Consider the following 20,729-nt stretch of genomic DNA (forward strand, 5'->3'; position numbering starts at 1 on the left):
ATGCCATTACAAATGACAAGATTTCATTCTTTTTGATGGCTGAGTAATATTCAATTGTGTGTATGTATGTATATATAGATGTATATATGTATATGTATGTATTCATTCATAAGTCAATGGACATTTGGGCTCTTTCCATAATTTGGCCATTGTTGATAATGCTGCTATAAACATCAGGGTGCATGTACCCCTTTGAATCTGTATTTTTTTAATCATTCAGGTAAATACCCAGTAGTGCAATTGCTGGGTCATAGGGTAGTTCTATTTTTAACATTTTGAGGAATCTCCATACTGTTTTCCAGAGTGGCTGAACCAGTTTGCATTCCCCTAGGCAGTATAAGAGTGTTCCCTTTCTCTGTATTCCTGCCAACATCTGTTATTTCCTGTGTTGTTAATTTTAGCCATTCTGACAGGTGTAAGGTGGTATCTCATTGTGGTTTTGATTTCTATTTCCCTAAGGTTAAGTGATGTTGAGCATCTTTTCATGTGCCTGTTAGCCATTTGTATGTCTTTTTTTGAGAAATGTCTATGTCTTCTGCCCATTTCTTAACTGGATTATTTGGGGGGGGGGGGATGTTGACTTTGATAAGTTCTTTCTAGATTTTGGATACTAACCCTTTATCAGATATGTCATTTGCAAATATCTTCTCAAATTCCATAGGCTGAGTTTTAGTTTTTTTGATTGTTTCCTTTGTTGTGCAAAAGGTTTTTAACTTGAAGTCCAAATAGTTCATTTTTTCTTTGTTTCCCTTGCCTCTGGCAACATGTCTAGTCAGAAGTTGTTACAGCTGAGGTCAAAGAGGTTACTGCCTGTGTTCTCCTCTAGGATTTTGACGGTTTCCTGTCTCACATTTAGGTCTATCATCCATTTTGAATTTATTTTTGTGTATGGAGTAGAAAGTGGTCCAGTTTCATTTTTCTGTATGTTGCTGTCCAGTTTTCCCAACATGATTTTTTGAAGAGACTTTTTTCCATTGGATATTCTTCCCTGCTTTGTTGAAGATTAGTTGACCATATAGTAGTGGGTCCATTTCTGGGTTTTCTATTCTGTTGCATTTATCGGTGTGATTTCCTTTGGCCAATACCATACTGTCTTGATCACTATGGCTTTGTAACATAGCTTGAAGTTTGGAACGGTGATGCCTCTCTGCTTTTCTTATTCAAGATTGCTTTGGCTATTCAGAGTCTTTTGGGGTTCTATACAAATTTTAGGATTGTTTGCCCAGATCTGTGAAATATTCTGGTGGTATTTTGATAGGTATTTCATAAATTGTGGAGATTGCTTTGGGTAGTATAGACATTTTAACAATATTTGTTCTTCCAATCCATGAGCATGGTATGTTTTTCCATTTCTTTGTGTCCTCTTCAATTTCCTTCATAAATGTTCCATAGTTTTCAGAGTACAGATCTTTCACCTCTTTGGTTAGGTTTATTTCTAGGTATCTTGCTAATTTTGAGCATTTGTAAATGGGATCAATTTTCTTGATTTCTCTTCCTGTGCTTTATTATTGAATGAATATAGAAATGCAACAGATTTCTGTATGTTGATTTTGTATCCTGAAACTTTACTGAATTTGTGTATCAGTTCTAGCAATTTTTTGGTGGGGTCTTTCAGGTTTTCTACATAGAGTATCATGTCATCTGTGAAGAGTGAAAGTTTGACTTCTTCCTTGCCAATCTAGATGCCTTTTATTTCTTTTTGTTGAGGATAGGATTTCCAGTGCCATGTTAAATAACAGTGGCAAGGGTAGACAAGCTCTCAGTTTTTTCCCATTGAGGGGGATATTAGCTGTGGATGTTTCATATATCCCCTTTATGATGTTGAAGTATGTTCTCTCTATCCCTACTTTGTTGAGGGTTTTCAATCAAGGATGGATGCTGTGTTTTGTCAAATGCTTTTTCTGCATCTATTGAGTGGATCATATGGTTGTAATCATTTCTTTTATTAATGTGGTATATCAAGTTGATTGACTTGAGAATATTGAACCACCCTCACAACTCAGGAATAAATCCCACTTGATTATGGTGAATGATTCTTTTAAAAAAAATTTTTTTCAACGTTCATTTATTTTTGAGAGGAAGAGACAGAGTGTGAGTGGGAAAGGGGCAGAAAGAGAGAGGGAGACCAGAACCTGAAGCAGGCTCCAGGCTCTGAGCTGTCAGCACAGAACCTGATGCAGGGCTCAAACTCACAAGCCATGAGATCATGACCTAAGCTAAAGTCAGACACTTAACCAACTGATCCACCCAGGCAACCCTGAATGATTCTTTTATGTACTGTTGGATTCAATTTGCTAGTATTTTGTTGAGAACTTTTGTATCCATGTTCATCAGGGATATTGGCCTGTAGTTCTCTTTTTAGAGGGGTCTTTGGTTTTAGAATCAAAGTAGTGCTGACCTCATAGAATGAGTTTGGTAGTTTTCTTTCCATTTATACTTTTTGGAATAGTTTGAGAAGAATAGGTATAAATTCTTCATGAAATGTTTGGTAGAATTCCCCTGGGAAGCCATCTGGCCCTAGACTCCTGTTTGTTGGGAGATTTTTGATTACTGATTCAATTTTTTTGCTGGTTATCAGTCTATTAAAGTTTTCTATTTCTTCCTATTGTAGTTTTGGTAGTTTATATATTTTTACAAGTTTTTTCCATTTATTTTAGATTGCCCAATTGGTTGGCATGTAATTTTCTATAGTATTCTTTTATAATTATTTGTATTTCTGTGGTGCTGGTTGTGATCTCTCCTCTTTCATTCATGATTTTATTTATTTGGGTACTTTCTATTTTCTTTTTGATATGTCTGACTGGAGTTTGTCAATTTTATTAATTATTTCGAAGAACCAGCTCCTAGTGTCATTGATCTGTTCTGATTTTTTGTTTGTTTGCTTGTTTCTTTCTATATCACTAATTTCTGCTCTAATCTTTATTATTTTCCTTCTTCTGCTGGCTTTAGGCTTCATTTATTATTCTTTTTCTAGCTCCTTTAAATGTAACGTTAGGTTGTGTAATTGAGATTTTTTTCTTGCCTCTTGAGGTAGAACTGTATTGCTATATACTGCTCTTATGACTGCTTTTGCTGCTTCCCGAAGGTTTTGGACTGTTTTGTTTTTATTTTCATTTGCTTTCATGTATTTTTTAAATTTCTTCTTTAATTTCCTGGTTGATCCATTCATTATTTAGTAGGATGTTCTTTAGCCTCCATGTATTAATGGTCTTTTCAAATTTGTTTTTGTGGTTACTTCAAATTTCATAGCATTGTGATGAGAAAATATGCATGTTATGATCTCAATCATTTTGTACTTGTTGAGAGCTCATTTGTAAACCAGTATGTTATCTGTTCTGGAGAATGTTCCATGTGCACTTGAAAAGAATGTGTTTTCTGCTGTTTTCATATGAAATTTTCTGAATATATCTGTTAAGTCCATCTGGTCCAATGTGTCATTCAAAGCCATTGCTTCCTTGTTGAGTTGTTCTTCTGCTTAGATGATCTGTACATGGCTGTAAGTGGGGTGTTAAAGTCCCCTACTATTATTGTATTATTATCAGTGAATTTAAGTTTGTTTTTTTTATTAAAAAAAATTTTTTTTCATTTACATCCAAATTAGTTAGCATATAATACAACAATGATTTCAGTCTTTAAGTGTTATTAATTGATTTATATATTTGGGTGCTTCCAAGTTGGTAGTGTAAATATTTACAATTGTTCGATCTTCTTGTTGGATAAACCCCTTTATTATGGTCTATGTCCTTCCTCCTCTCTTATTAGAGTCTTAAATTACAGGTTTAAAATCTAGTTTGTCTGACTTAAATATGGCTACTCTGGCTTTCTTTTGACATCCATTAAAATGATAAATGTTCTCCATCCCCTCACTTTCAATCTGCAGCTGTCTTTAGGTATAAAATAAGTCTTTTGTAAGAAGTATATAGATGGGGTCTTATTTTTTTAACCCATTTTGACACCCTATGTCTTTTGATTAGAGCATTTAGTCCATTTATATTCACAATGATTATTGATAGATATAAATTTAATGCCACTGTATTACTTGTAAAGCCATTGTTTCTGGAGATTTTCTCTGTTCCTTTTTATTCTTTGTTGCTTTTTGGTCTTTATTCCCAAAGACATCACTTTCATATTTCTGCAGGGCTGCTTTAGTAGTCATGAACTCCTTTAGTTTTTGTTTATCTAGAATACTCTTTATCTCTCCTTCAATTATGAACATCAGTTTTGCTGGATAAAGTATTCTTTGCTTCATATTTTCCACATTCAGCATGTTGAATATATTATGCCAAGTTTCTGGCCTGTCAAGTTTCTGTGAAGAGATCTACTGCTAACCTTATTTGTCTTCCCTTGTAAGTTAGGGATTTCTTTTTTCTTACTACTTTCAGGACTTTTTCATTTCTGTATTTTGCAGATTTTTACTATGATATATCTTGGTATTGGCCTGCTTTTGTTGAATTTGATGGGAATTCTCTGTGCCTTCTGGATTTGGATGTCTGTTTTCTTTCCCAGATTAGGGAAGTTTTCAGCTATGATTTGCTCAAATAAACCCTCTGCACCATTTTCCCTCTCTTCTTCTGGAACTTCTAAGATAAATGTTATTACACTTTATGGAGTCACTGAGTTCCTTAAGTCTACCTTCATGATCCAATATTTTTCTTTCTGACTTCTTTTCAGCTTCATTATTTTCCATAATTTTATCTTCTATATCACTTATTCGTTCTGCTGTTTGTTCCATCCTTGTGGTCATTACAACCAACCAGTTTTGCATCTTGCTTATAGCGTTTATTTGGCTTTTTTTTTTTTTTTTTTTTTTTTTGGTCTTTTGTCTCTGCAGTAAGGGACTCCCTGGTGTCTTTTATGCTTTTCTCTAGCCCAGCTAGTGTTCTTATGATTATTGTCTTAAATTCTGGTTCAGGCATATTATTTATATCTGTTTCGATTAGGTCCATGGCCATGACCTTTCCTTGTTCTTTCTTTTGGAATGAATTCTTTAGGCTTGCATTTTGTTTAGGTCTCTTCTGTGTGTAGGAAAGCCTGTTATGTTTCCTGTTCCTGAGAGTAATGGCTTTATAAAGAAGAGGTCATATACTGTCCAGGGCCTGGCGCTTCAGGAAGCATTTCTGGTGTATGCTACACGCACTCTGCTGTTATGTTTTGGCTACTCTTTCACACTGGTCAGTCCTCTGCAGAGTTCTCCTTGCCTGTAGTGGGAAGGGTTTGGACGTTGTCCACTGTGTGGCAAGTTTTAACTAGGTGTGTTTTGGTCAGCTTGTTAAAAGAGGCTAGATCCTATTGTGACTAAAGCTGAAGCTTTGCCACTTTCTATGGTTCGTAGACTTGGTGCATGTTGGGGTGGGTGTTGCTGGTCTTTTGGGGGAGGAGCCCTGCTACTCTGGCTCTCAGGCATATTTGCCCTAGTAGAAAAGTACCTATAGAGCACAAGAGGGTGGGGCTTGGTGTAAGTGGCTCCAGCCTCCAGTGAGGGTGCTGTATTGCTCACTGGCGTCTCCTCATGCTGCTGGGCAGGGGAGGGTGGGAGTGGGAAGGAAATGGTATCAGCTCATTCTCTAGTCTCTGGAGGAGGCAGTTTGTACCTGCTGCTGTTCAGGAAGCCCTCACAGAAGAGCAAACATTTTGTGATCCTGGCCTCCCCCAAATCCCTGCCTTCACCCTGTGTCCAGGCTGTCTGCCCACATGGCAATGTGGTGCTTTTGTGTTTTATCTCAGGTGCACCGACTGGTTTCAAAACTCCATGTTTTAGGGACCTGGTGCAGCATGGACCCACACTGATCCTTTGGGAGAGGGTCTCACCATGCTATGGCTGGTGTTGGTTTGTCCCAGAAGGTCAGTCACATGACTGTGCAGGGGCTTGAAGTTCATGGTAAAGTGCAGCAAAGAGACGGCATCTGAGCTAGCTGCCCTCAGCAGCTCCTACACTAATAAATCGCAGCAAAATGGTGTCCCCCAGCAATTTTGTCCCCAAAGGGTCAGTGCCACCTCTCCCACTCCAGGAAGAGGAATTGTCTCTCTCAGTGTGACCCAGAAGATCCTCAGACCATGCTGTCCATTCCTGGGCCTCTGCCCTCCTTCTTCACAGGATCACCACTACACCTGCCAGGCAGCATCCCAGCAATGATTTGGACTTCTAAAACTTCAGTCTTTGAGCTCCACTGCTTGTAAGAACTTGTGATAATCAGCCCCTCTCATTTCCCCAGTCATTGGTTTTGGGGACATGTTTTTCTTGTGCAATCCCCTGCATGCTGTTCTCTCCCTCACTCTCTCTCCTGTCTGTCATCAGGGTTCCCTCCCCTCCAGAGCACTCGTGATTCTTTTTTTTTTAATTTTTTTTAACGTTTATTTATTATTGAGAGACAGAGAGACACAGAGCATGAGCAGGGGAAGGGTAGAGAGAGGGGGAGACACAGAATCTGAAATAGGCTCCAGGCTCTGAGCCGTCAGCACAGAGCCTGACGCAGGGCTCGAACTCACAAACTGTGAGATCATGACCTGAACCGAAGTTGGTCACCCAACCAACTGAGCCACCCAGGTGCCCCTCGTGATTCTTTTCTCCCACAAATCATGTCTCCACACCTCCTACCTTCTACCTTTTCTCCCTCTAGTTGTGCAATTTGTTCTCTCAGTCCTCAGATCAATTTATTGTGTGTTCCAAATGATGTGATATTTATCTAGCTCTTTTCAAGGGATAAGGCAAGCATAGAGTCCACCTACTACTCCATCATCTTAATTCTCTCTACCAGAATCTTTTATAGGCACTGAAAACACAGAAATAAGCAAGCTGACAGAAGTTTCAGCTCTTGAGAGCTTATATTCTAGGGTGGGGGCAAAACAAAAACTAACCACTAATAAAATGGTAAGGTGTATACTGATATAAAGTATTATGGAGATAAATAAATTGTGGCAAAAGTGCTAAGGAGTGCTAGGAAACACTGGAATGTAAAATAGGGTGGGCAGGGAAAGTCTCACTAAAAAAGTGAAATTTGAGCAAAGATTTAAAAGAAGTAAGAAAATAGGTGTTTATCTGGAGGGAAAGTAAGACAGGAATGTATGTATCATGTTAAGTGACATTCTGTTATTGAAGAGCAAGTACACCAACATGGTGGGACAGGAGCCAAGAGGGGATGAGAGTGTGCAAATTAAAATAAAAGCCAGATCATACAAGGCTTTGTAAGCCATAAATCATTGACTCTGAGTAGACAGTTTGGGCAGAGAATTGCTGACTCCCCCAACTCCACCCCTTTCTCTCTCTCCAGTTAATATGTGTGTGGTTTCATTTTTTTTTAAATCAAAGTGTAGTTGACACACAATGTTACATTAGTTTCAGGTGTACAATTTAGTAATTCAGTAAGTCTGTACATTATGCTATGCTCACCACAGGTGTAGCTACCATCTGTCACCATAGAACACTATTACGATTCCATCAACTATCTTCCCTATGCTTTGCCTGTCATCTCCGTGACTTATTAATACTTCCCTTTCTAAAAGATCATTCTGGTTGCTGGACTGAGAACAGAGTTTTGGGAAACATTTATCACACAATATAATTATAAATTGTTTATTCATCTTTAGGATCTCTTCTCCCTCTGAAAGCAAAAAATATATGTTGTTTATCTTACTATATTTGTGACTTGTAAGTGTTTGAGAGACTTAATGTGTAATCATATATTTGCTGCATTAGTTCCATTTCCTTCATCAGGCATAAGAGAAATGTTTATATTCAATTCAGTCTGAAAAGATTACATTAAATTTAATTACATAGAAAAGCAACACTAAATTGATAAAGGCAATAGAATGTGGAAAGGGAAAAAGAGAAGAGAATTAAATAAACCTATGCATAGGTAAATAAACATAGGGTGCAGTTTAAAATAAAGAACAATTTGTTTTTAGATTTTTAAATGGAGTAAGAGCTAATGGAATGCAGAATTATAGCTTAACCAAATATATTAAACATCTAAAATGACACTGTGTAAACTATAATGGTATGTGTCTCCAGTAAAATCAAAGTATTGGTGAAATGTTGGAATGTTAGTCATTTCCACATGGCTGTGTAACGGCAGCATAGACAAATCATCAGATAAATATCCCATAGTTAAATAAACTTATCCCCTGAATCTAAGTCAAATTATGTATTTGATGCATGTGTATTACTTCCAAATACAAATTTGCAACTTCATTCAGTTTTCAGGCAATTCCTAGGTTTCCCTGAATGTATTCTTTTGCACCATCATTTGTCTGGTATTTGAAAGGCTGTATTCACAAGTTCAGCTAGAAAATGTTTATAAGCCCTATGGTGCCAGGCATTGGCAAATGTCCTCTCTGGACATGTGCTGAAGGGAACAAGCCATATAACTGCTTCCCTCCCACATAATCCCTGTGGCTCATTGAAATTGGATGACCTTCCTGGGAACTCTTTACTGTGGCCTCCCTGGGTGCCAAAAGCCCAAGAAAGCTTGCTGGGTTGTTCTCATTCAAATACTGAGCTTGCTGGGTTTTCATTCAGGCATCTTTAGACACACTTCCTTCTTGCTCAGCGACACTGCTAATTGGCACGGGAAACATCCCAGCTTTGTCTATTTTCTATAGAAGTTGGAAATACTTCTAACTCACTGTGCTGGCAGAATTATATTTTCAATGGTATGAATGCCGCAGACATTTCAATGATAACTTTGAAGATAAAATAAAACACATAATACAGTTAGTTACTCTTAAACAGCCTCATGCCACAGAATAAGTGGTTACAAGCAAGAGTCCTCCAAAATCAGGAGCTAAAAAAAATGTGTGCTTGGGATATAGTTATTTAAATTTGATAAAAACCGCACAGAGTGACTTTGTGTTGCTTTGCTCTTTACCTTAATTGTGCCATTTGCACAATTATACATTTAATCTGTTTGCCTCTAGTTATAAATAAGAGAATGCTGTGGTCAGTTCCCAAGGACTATTTTTCCATCAGTTCAAGAAAGCATGTTACATTTCCAAGAGTGAAGAAAATTGTCCTTGTATTTTTCATTGGCTAAGAGCCTATGTCTCCCATATATATACAAAGGAGCAAAATAAAAACAAAAACCTCTCTAATCTGTATTTTAGTTCTTGCCTGCTTGTAATGGACTTGTATACAGTGACAGGCAGAAAGGAGATAAAATTAGTGGTGAGAGCACTTGTTGAAATTACTGAAACCTTTTTTAAGTCAGTCTTAACATTTTGTAAGTTTATGTCAAATTGCTGAAAGCTATTTTAAATTCTTTGCATATGTAAATATGTATATATGTCTTCTTTGAATTCAAGTAGATGCAACAAGGTTTTGTCAAGTCTTTTGAGGATAATGATGCTCTTTAGTTGTGAAATTCACATTAAATATATTGATATGAGCAAGGCCCACTCAAAAATATCGTTAAATAGATTATTAATGTTTTATTCTGTGTTTTTAATTCCATATTGTGAGGTTTTGGAATATTCACTAAGAATAAGATATCAATTCATTACATTACTGTTCTTGTGTTTAAAAGATCATGACAGGATAACTGACCAGGTTGCCAGTCATGTACAGGAAAATCCAGTCATTTCTAGTTTTTGCTTTATGTATAAAAAGTTCATTCATGGTGCCCTGTTTCCAGTGCTGGAAGGTATTTGATTCATTGAAATTCTGTGTGCCCACAAAATGTCCGGAACTGTAATAAATACTTGAATGGACAAAAAAGAAGTCTCCTGGAGAACTTTTGTTTAGGTCCTCTTTGAATTATGATTTCTAACTCTTGCCAAGTTGTGTGGTTGAAATCAGCTTTTGAATGGTTTCAAAGGATAATATTTTATGCCTCCCAAAATTAAAGATTCATTAGTTTGTGAAACAAAACTAAAAACAATTTTCAAGATCACAGTAAGTCAAAAGGTTGATGCTTGAGAAGGAACAAAATGATAGCTAAAATAGAGTTGACAGTTCTAGAAATAGAGCCAAAGTACACATAGGAATTTAGTGTGTGGCAATGCTGTTATTTCAAAGCAGTGTGGAAAGATCAATTATTTAATAGACAATGTTGAGGCAGCCATCTAGCCATTTGGAAGAAGATCAAGTTGGATCTCTACACTAGAGTCCTGATAATTTTATCTCTACACTAGAGTCCTGATAATTTTTTAGTAAAATAATAATAATAGGAATCCTAATAAATTAGGAAAAAATGGATATAACATTTTATTTATTTATTTATTTATTTATTTATTTATTTATTTATTTATTTAGGATGATGAAATGGGCAATGTCTGTTTAAACATAAAACATCACCTAAAGGCTATAAAGGAAAGGGAAGGATTGATTATATAAAAATTTAAACTATCTATGCAGCAAAAAGTACCATAAAAATGTCAAAAGAAAAACAAACTGGAAAAATATATGCTGAATATACAATAAGCAAAGGCTGATTTCCTAGATATGCAAAAAATACTCCTAAACCAAAAACAGCACCTGAAAGAAAATTGACAAAAATATAAAGTGTTCATAGAAAAACATAAATGGCCAATAATCATTTATGTCATAAATGTGTGCTGAAAACCTACATGGCCAGGATTATTCAAGGTGTTTATAATATATCAAAGAACAAAATAGACACAAAGTCTTATACTTCAGCTCATTCTATCATGAGGGATGGTGGTGGAGAAGACCATAAATAATACACTTAAAAAAGTATGTAATAAGGGGCACCAGTGACTGGGTGACTCAGTCAGTTGAGCATCTGACTCTTGATTTCAGCTCAGGTCATGATTGCATGTTCATTCATGTGATCTCATCAAGGAACCTACTTGGGAATCTCTCTCTCCCTCCCCCACTTACACATGCATCCCCTCTTTCTCTCTCTTTCTCAAAATAAATAAATAAACATTAAAAAAATAGTTACATGGTAAGATCGACCCATGGTTTCCAAACTTTTGGAATTACAAAAGTTTATGCAGGTTATCTAAATTTTTAAGGGAAGCATGGCAACATCTATCAGAAAATGTACAAATTACTAGCTGAGGTAGCTGAAAGTTTCAACATGAAATCGTGCTAAATTTCTTTTGGTGACATCATGTCTTTTTAAACTCAGCTTTTCAGTGGTTGCTGTAATAACAAATACTATTTACAAAAATCAGTGTGCATCAAGAAATGAGGATGGTGTTGTCCATTATGATTCCAAGTATTGACAAGCCATTCAAAGTCCAACAGGCACACACATCCTATTATTACTTTTTAAAATGAATAGTAAGTTGTTTGGACATAAATACTATTTAGTTGTTCGGACCTTTCTGTTTAATTAATGGAATTGTTAGATATTTGTTTTGGCTAGAGGTGCTGTGAACATTTTTTAATAAACTAAGGGAACCATGAACTGATGCAGTTTGGGAACCTCCATGCTAGAGGGTGATAAATGTTATGAAAAAAATGCCGAACACACTAAATTGGTCTAAGTGCTGAGGGTAGGAAGGGGGCAGGTTGCTTTTTGATATAGGGTGTATGGGATGAACTTCACTGAGAAGGTGACATTTGAACAAAGCCTTGAAGAGGTGAGGAAGTGAGCCATATGGATGGATACCTGAAAGGAGAATGTTCCAAGCAGAGAGTACAGCCAGTGCAAAAGCCCCAATATGGTAGAGAGCTTAGAACATCCAAAGAGTGCAGTGTAGCTAGGAGCAGAATGAGCCAGGGAAAATGGTAGAGGGAAAGGTCAAGTAGGGGTCAAGTAGGCATGTCATAGAGGCAATTATAGAACTTTGACTTTTGCTCGGAGAGAAATACAAAATGATTGCATTTTAATATGTGTTTTAACATATTTACATTCCAAAATAATAGTTTAGTTAAAAAATAAGTACTTATATTAGACTCTTCTGATATTTCAATAAACTCTACACCAGGTAGAGTTCAGGTACATAAAGTTTGAACCATTACTGTGCATATCTCACAATTCACATTTTTTTTTAATAAATATATCTTTTTGTCTTTAGAAACTTAGCTTTATATCTGAAGTGAATCACGTAATAACATTATTGCTTAGAATCTAAAAGTTGTCCTTCAGATTGTCAGAAGCTATAAACATTTCATTCCCCATCCCATTTTCTCCCACAAAAGAAACACTTCCAGCAATTAAGCCCAGCAGTACCTAATCTTAAATTTAAAAACACTTATGCATAAAGAGTAGAGGGAGATAATTTATTTGACAGTTTTCACCATCAAACATCTAAGGACTTATAAATAGTTAATGAGTTATTTTTGAACAGTATTCTTTAAGGTTACACTATTTTCTGAAAGTCTTTAGAGGGAGGGTTATGCTAACACATTTTAAAATATTTCAAATGATGGGGCACCTGGGTGGCTTAGTTGGTTAAGCCTCCGACTCTTGATTTTGGCTCATGCCTTGATCTTACGGTTCATGAGTTTGAGCCCTGCACTACCCGTGCAGAGCCTGCTTGAGATTCTCTGTCTCCCTCTCTCTCTGCCTCTCCCTTGCTTGCTTTCTATCTCTCAAAATAAGTAAAGAATTTACAAAAAAAAAATGTTTAATGTTTTATTTATTTTTGAGACAGGGAGAGACAGAACATGAGCAGAAGAGGGGCAGAGACAGAGGGAGACACAGAATCCTTAGCAGGTTCCAGGCTCTGAGCTGTCAGCACAAAGCCTGACAGGGGGCTTGAACCCACAGACTGTGCGATTGTGACCTGAGCCGAAGTCAGATGCTTACCCGACTAAGCCACACAGGGGCCCCAATAAGTAAACATTTTTAAAAAATAAATAAATAAAATATTTCAAATGATAAATATATGAATATTACATGAATATATTTAATTACATACATGGTTTTCTTCTGAGATTAAAATCCTAGAGAGTCTTTATGACCAAACATAAATACCATATTTGAGTGAATTTATTTCAGAATGAGAATTAGGGTATTTACAAAAAATAGGCACTAAAATCACCGCTTATATTCAGAGAACAATATACCTTCATGTATGAATGTACTTAAGTGGCAGCCAAGATATTATTTGTGTCAAAATTATCCTACTGAATAGTTTTTTACTATGGCAAGCAATCAATACTAGTCATTAAATAACCTCCAGTTAATAAACCTAAGGCATAATTTTTTAATATTTCTAAGACTTCATTTGGGTAATAGCTGCAAAGAACTCCTTCTAAAATGTCCAGTTAAGCAGAGCTTTTATGGGTTTTGTTTTGTGTTTGTATTTTTGCAGTTGGATCAGAAGTTCAGTCTGGGATGCCAAATTTGAGATTACACTCAGATGTCTAAGAGGAAAGGGATCTGGGCTGGAAAAATTAATTGGGTGTACTTGCTGCATCTGTGTTACTTAAGGAGAGTGTACTGAAGGGGATCATTAAGAAACGCATGTGTTCTAACAGAAGAGGCCAGAGACTGAGCCATGGGATATTCCTTCAGTGACAGGATAGGAAGATGAAGAAGGAAGAGAGTAAGAAAGAGCAACAACAAAAGAAGCCAAAATAAGACTTTAAAAGTGTAGCAGGGAATGTACGGCAAATGAAGGTTCCAAAATGACCATTAGAATTCATTCCATAAAAAATCTGGATAACAGTAGCTTCAGTGGAAATGAAGACCCCGGTGAGTTTAACAAAGAATGTAAGATAAGATAGAGGATTTCCATTCTAGTAACCCCATAAGTAAACCGAATCAACCCTCCAGATAAGGAAAGCAAACTTGAAAAAATGGCAAAAAAAAAAAAAAAAAAAAATTTAGGGTACTAGAGAGGAAACAACAACATCAAAAAACCTCAGAGAGATAGGCAAGGCATTCAGGGACACATTTTTCTTTCATTTTCAGGGATATCCACTGATAATGGAATGGCTAGCTAAAAGGTTCAGAAGTTGAGTAAAACTTCCAACCACTCTCAGGTCTGGTAGGCAAACATTGGACTCACTGCTTGCCAAGGAGTATGAGCCCTGGTTTAAAAAAAAATCCAAGCATTATATTGGGATCTTGAAGGTGTGAGAAGGAACAGATGGGCTGTTCAGGGACCCAAATTAGTGTCGAAAGATCTCAATTTCTGATTAGGTTAAGGCAATCAATGGGGGGGAGGCTGATTTTACCCCTCCGACGATATTTGACCATATCTTAGACATTTTTATTGTTATCCTGGGGGATGCTGCTGGCATCTAGTGGGTAGAGGCCAAGGATGTTGCTAAAGATCCTAAAATGCACAGGCAGCTCCATAATAAAAGATTATTCAGTTAACAGTGTCATTAGTGCCTAGGTCCGGAAGCCCTGGATTAAGGACATCTGGAATTCCTAGTGCTCCTAGCTGTTCTAGGAGACTAACAAAACCCTCTTAGAAGAAAAATAATGCTATTCTGGGACTCAAGCTGTATCTATAATTGGTTTTATTTAACATCTAATGAGAGGTTGAAAATAATCAGGTACATGAGGAGGTTAGACAATGAGATCAAAATTAAAAGAAACATGACACAATGAAATTATCTGATGAATTTTTTATTTTTAATTTTCTTATGGAAAATTTCAAACATACAAAAAAATTGAAAAAAATAGACATGATAGAAGGAAAAATGAACACCCTTCTAAATATCTCCCAGGGATAACAATCAATATTAATTCATAAACACTCTTTTGTTTTATCTATGCTGTTTACCACCACTGAATTCTTCTAAGAAATTGTCACAATTTTCACCTGTAAGTATTTCAGCATATATCTCTAAAAGATAATCTTTTTTTTTAAATATGTCATGGACTGAATGTTTGTTTCCCCCCGCCCCATTCATATGTTGAAGCCCTAAATTCCAGTGTGATGGTATCTGAGATGAGGCCTTTGGAAGGTATTTACGGTTAGATGAGGTCATGAGGGTGCACATTCATGATGGGATTAGTGCCCTTCTAACAAGAGATACCAGGGAACTTGTCCTCTCTCTCTCCTCCCATGTAAACACAGAAAGAGGACACATGGGCATAGAGCAACATGACAGCTGTCTGCAAGCCAAAAAGAGAGCCTTCTCCAGAGTCTCACCATACTGGTACATCAGTTTCAAACTTTCAGCATCCAGAAATGTGAAAAAATAAATTTGTATTGTTCAAGCCATCCAGCCTATGGTATTTTGTTATGGCAACATAAGACAAGGAATATAATATATACCAATAATACCATTATCACTCCATGAGGAAAAAAAAAAGACAACCCTAGAATCCATTTTCCAGCTTGAGTTTTACCTTCCTAAATTGCTTCAAAGACTTTTTCTCATCAGATTGTGAACATTAGAACCCAAACATTAAAACATATCTATAAAACAAACATATTCAGAGAAGTTTAGCTTCTTGCTTTTTCCTTCCAAAAGAGGCAGGAACTCCTTTCCCCATAGACAATTAATTTGTCTTATGATTTAGCATTCCATATTTTAAATATGAGCAAAGACACACATACTTATATTCATAATACCTTCCCATTTAAAAAGAAATTTAATTTTTTACATTTATTTAGTTTTGAGAGAGAGAGAGAGAGAGAGAGAGAGAGAGAGACCGCACATGCACGAACAGGGGAGGGGCAGAGAGACACAGAATCTGAAGCAGGCTCCAGGCTTTGAGCTGTCAGCACAGAGCCTGACATGGAGCTCGAACCCATGAACCATGAGATCATGACCTGAGCTGAAGTTGGACGCTCAACTGACTGAGCCACCCAGGTACCCCAATATCTTCCCATTTTTAAGATAAATAGTAGCATATTTACATTTTCTTCTACAGCTTTTGATGTAATATATTTTTGTTACAGTTTTATTCTTACCATCAGAGTAATTTAAATGTATTTCTTCACATCTTTATTGACTTTGTTTCATATGTATTTATTTTTTTATTTAAATAGTTTTTCATTTTTATATTGATGTATAATTGGCACACAATGTTATATTAGTTTTAGGTGTGCAACATATTGATTTGGCAAGTCTGTATAATACTCACTGCTCATCACAAGAAATGTAGTCACTATCTGTCACCATACAGCATTACTACAATATCATTTACTATATTCCCTATGGCGTACTTTTCATCTCTATGACTTATTTATTTTATAACTGGAAGTTTGTGTCTCTTAATCCCCTTTATCTATTTCACCCATTCCAACCCACTTCCCCTCTGACAACGACCAGTTTATTCTCTGCATTTAATTATCTGTTTTTTGTTTGTTTTGTTTTCACATTCCACATGAGTGAAATCATATAGTATTTGTCGTTCTCTGTCTGACTTATTTCACTTAAAATAATAGTCTCTAGGTCCATCCATGTTGTTGCAAATGGCAGGATCTTATTCTTTTTATGGCTAACATTGTTTTATATATACATTTCACATCTTATCCATTCATCTATTGATGGACATTTACTTCCTTATCTTGACTATTATAAGTAATGTTGCCATAAACAAAGGGGTGCAGATATCTTTTTGAACTAGTGTTTTCATTTTCTTTGAGTAAATTATTGGATTTACAGTAGTGGAATTATTGGGTCATATGGTATTTCTATATTTAATTTTTTTGAGGAACCTTCTATACTGTCTTCCACAGTGATTGCACCAATTTACATTCTCACCAATAGTGCAAAAGGACCCAAACATTAAAACATATCTATAAAACAAACATATTCAGAGATCCATATCCTCCACATCCTCAAAAACACTTGTTATATATTGTCATTTTAATTCTAGAGATTCTGACAGATGTGGTTTTGATTTGCATTTCCCTGACATATAGTGATGTTGAGCATCTTTTCATGTGTTTGTCGGCTAGCTGTATGTTTTCTTTGGTAAAATGTCTATGTAGGTCCTCTGCCATTTTTAATTGTGTTATTTTTTGGTGTTGAGTTTGGTGTATAAGTTCTTTATGTATTTCGGATATTAACTTTTTATTGGATATATCACTTGCAAATAACTTCTCCCATTCAGTGGGTTGCCTTTTTGTTTTGTCAATGCTTTCCTTCACTGTTCAAAAGCTTTATATTTTGGTGTAGTCCCAATAGTTTATTTTTCCTTTTGTTTCCTATGCCTGAGGAGACATATCCATAAATATGTTGCTAAGGTAAATGTCCAAGAGATTTCTGCCTGTGTTCTCTTTTAAGAGTTTTATGGTCTCAGTTCTCACATTTAGGTATTTAATCCATTTTGAATTTATTTTTGTGTATTGTTTAAGAAAGCAGTCCAGTTTCATTCTTTTACATGTAGCTAGCCAGTTTTCCCAGAACCATTTATTACAGACTGTCTTGTCCCCATTGTATATTCTTCTTTTTTATTAAAAAATTTTTTTTAACATTTATTTATTTTTGACAGAGAGAGAGAGTGCGAGCAAGGTAGGGACAGAGAGAGATGGAGACACAGAATCTGAAGCAAGCTTCAGGCTCTGAGCTGTCAGCACAGAACCCGATGCAGGGCTCGAACTCACAACCGTGAGATCATGACCTGAGCCAAGGTTGGATGCTTAACTGACTGAGCCACCCAGGCACATGCCACCCCCACCCTCCCACCGACATAGTATATTCTTGCTTCTTTTGTCATAGATTAATTGACCTTGTAGGTGTGAGTTTATTTCTAGTCTCTCTATCCTGTTCCATTGATCTGTGTGTCTATTTTTTTGTGCCAGCACCATACTGTTTTGATGACTATAGATTTGTAGTATATCTTGAAATCTCAAGATTGCTTTGGCTATTTGGGAGTCTTCTGTCGTTCAGTACAAATTTTAGGTTCATTTGTCCTACTTCTGTGAAAAATGCTATTGGTATTTTGATAGGGATTGCATTGAATGTGTAGATTACTTTGGGTATTATGGACATTTTAAGAATATTAGTTCTTCCAATCCATGAGTGTGGAATATCTTTCCATTTGTTTGTGCCATCTTCAATTTCTTTCATTGATGTTTTACAGTTTTCAGAGTGTATGTCTTTTACCACTTTGGTTAAATTTATTCCTAGGCATTTGATTCTTCTTGCTAGAATTGTAAATGGGGTTGTTATTTCTCTTTCGTCTACTTTATTGTTGATGTATATAAATGCAACATATTTCTGTATATTTTGTATCCTGAAACTTTTTGCATTGGAACTTTTCAGTTCTACTAGATTTATGGTGAAGTATTTAGGGTTTTATATATATATACATATACATATATATATATATATATATATACACTATACATATATACATATACACATGTATATATACTATATACATGTGCATATAGTATATATACATATATATGTATAGTATATATAGTATATATATGTATAGTATGTATAGTGTGTATATATGTATATAGTGTGTATATACATATATACACATATATATATGTATATGTGTATATATATAGTATCATGTCAACTGCAAATAGTCACAGGTTTACTTCTTCCTTACCAATTTGGATGCTTTTTACTTCGTTTTCTTCTCTGATTGCTGCAGCTAGGACTTCCTGTGTTGAATAAAAGTGGTGAGAATGGGCATCTTTGTCATGTGTCTGATCTTTGAGGATTTTTGAGGCAAAGCTTTCAGTTTGCACCATTGAGAATGATGTTAGCCATTGGTTTTTCCATATAGGTCCTTTATTAAGTTAAAGTATATTCCCTCTAAACTCACTTTGGTAAGAGTTTTTATTATGAATGGATATTGCATAAATTCCAAATGCTTTTTCTGCATCTCTTTAGGCGACCATATTACTTTTATGCTTCCTGTTGTTAGTGTGATATATCATGATTGATTTGCAAATATTGAACTACACTTGTATCCCTGCAGTAAATCCCACTTGATTGTGGCAAATGATTTTTTTAAATTTATTGTCGGATTCAGTTTGCTAATACTTTGTTGAGGATTTTTGCAATTATGTTCGTTAGAGGTATTGGCCTGTAGTTCTTCTTCTTTTTTTTTTTTTTTTACAGTGTCTTTGTTTGGTTTTGGTATCAGGGTAATTCTGGCCTTGTTGAATAAACGTGGAAGTTTTCCCTCCTTTTCTACTTTTTTGGAATAGTTTGAAAAGAATAGGCCTTAACTCTTCTTTAACTGTTTGGTAGAATTCATCTGTGAAGCCATCTGGACCTGCACTTTTGTTTGTTAGGAATATTGTGATTATCAATTCAGTTTCATTACTAATAACTCATCTATTCACATTTTTTTTTATTTCTTCAGTTTTGGAAGACTATATGTTTGGAAGACTATTGATTCAGTTTTGGAAGACTCTATGTTTCTAGGAATTTATCCATTTCTTCTATCCATTCTTCCAATTTTTAATATGATTTTTATAATCTCTTATAATTCTTTGCATTTTTGTGGCGTTGGTTGTTATTTCTTCTCCATTTCTGATTTTTTTTAAAATATGAGTCTTCTCTTTTTTTCTTAATGAGTCTGACTAAAGATTTATGAGTTTTGTTTATCTTTTCAAAGAACCACCTTTTGGTTTCATCGATCTTTCTATTGTCTTTTTAGTCTCTATTTCATTTATTTCTGCTCTAATCTTTATTATTTCCTTCCTTCTACTAGCTTTGGGCTTTGTTCTTCTTTCTCTAGCTATGTTAGATGTAAGGTTATGTTGTTTGAGATTTTTCTTGTTTCTTGATGTAGGCCTGTATCACTATACATTTCCCTTTAGAACTGTTTTTACTGTATCAGATTTTAGTCCACATATTTTCATTTTCATTTGTCTCTATGTATTTTTTTTATTTCTTTGTTGACTCATTGGTTTATGATAGCATGTTACTTAGCCTCCACGTGTTTCAGTTTTTTCCACCTTTTTTTGTAATTGATTTTGAGTTTTATACCATTATGGTCAAAAAAGATACTTCATATGTTTTTAATCTTCTTGCAATTAATAAGACTTGTTTTGTGGCGACACATGTGATTTACCCTGGAAAATTTTCCATGTGCCCTTGAAAAGAATGCATATTCTGGGGCTTCTGGTTGGCTCAGTAGGTTAAGTGTCCGACTCTTGATTTCAGCTCAGGTTATGATCTCCTGGTTCATGAGATCGAGCCCCACGGTGGGCTCTGTGCTGACAGTGTGAAGGCTGCTTAGAATTCTCTCTCCCTCTCTCTCTCTCTCATCCCTCCCTCCCCTGCTTGCACGTACACACACTTTCTCTCTCACAAAATAAATATTTTTTTAAAAGAAAAGAATTCATATTCTGCTGTTTGGGGATAGAATGTTCTGTGTATATCTGTTAGGCCTATCTGGTCTAATATGTCATCAGAGCCCCTGTTTCCTTGTTGATTTTCTGTGTGGATGATCTATTCATTGATATAAGTAGGGTGTTAAAGTCTCCTACTCTTATTATATCACTGTCAATTTATCCCATTATGTATGTTAATACTTGCTTTATATATTTAGGTGCTCCTGTGTTGAATGCATATTTATAATTGTTATAAACTATTGTTGGATTGAACCATTTATTATGTAATGTCCTTCTTTGTTTCTTGTTATGGTCTTTGTTTTAAATTCTCTTTTGTCCGATGTAAGTATTGCCATCTCAGCTTCCTTTTTTTTGCTCTGTTTATATGGTTAATATTTTTCCACCCTCTCACTTTCAGTCTATATGTGTCTTTAGGTTTAAACTGAGTCACTTGTTAGGTAGCATATAGATGGCTCTTGTTTTTGTTTTGTTTTTTATCCATACAGTCATCCTATATCATTTGATTGGCTCATTTAGTCCATTTACATTTAAAGTAATTTTTTTTATGATTCAAGGATTTATTAAGTTATACATGC

The sequence above is a fragment of the Panthera onca genome, chromosome B4, assembly GCF_046562875.1.
Source record: "Panthera onca isolate mPanOnc1 chromosome B4, mPanOnc1 haplotype 2, whole genome shotgun sequence".
NCBI lineage: Eukaryota > Metazoa > Chordata > Mammalia > Carnivora > Felidae > Panthera > Panthera onca.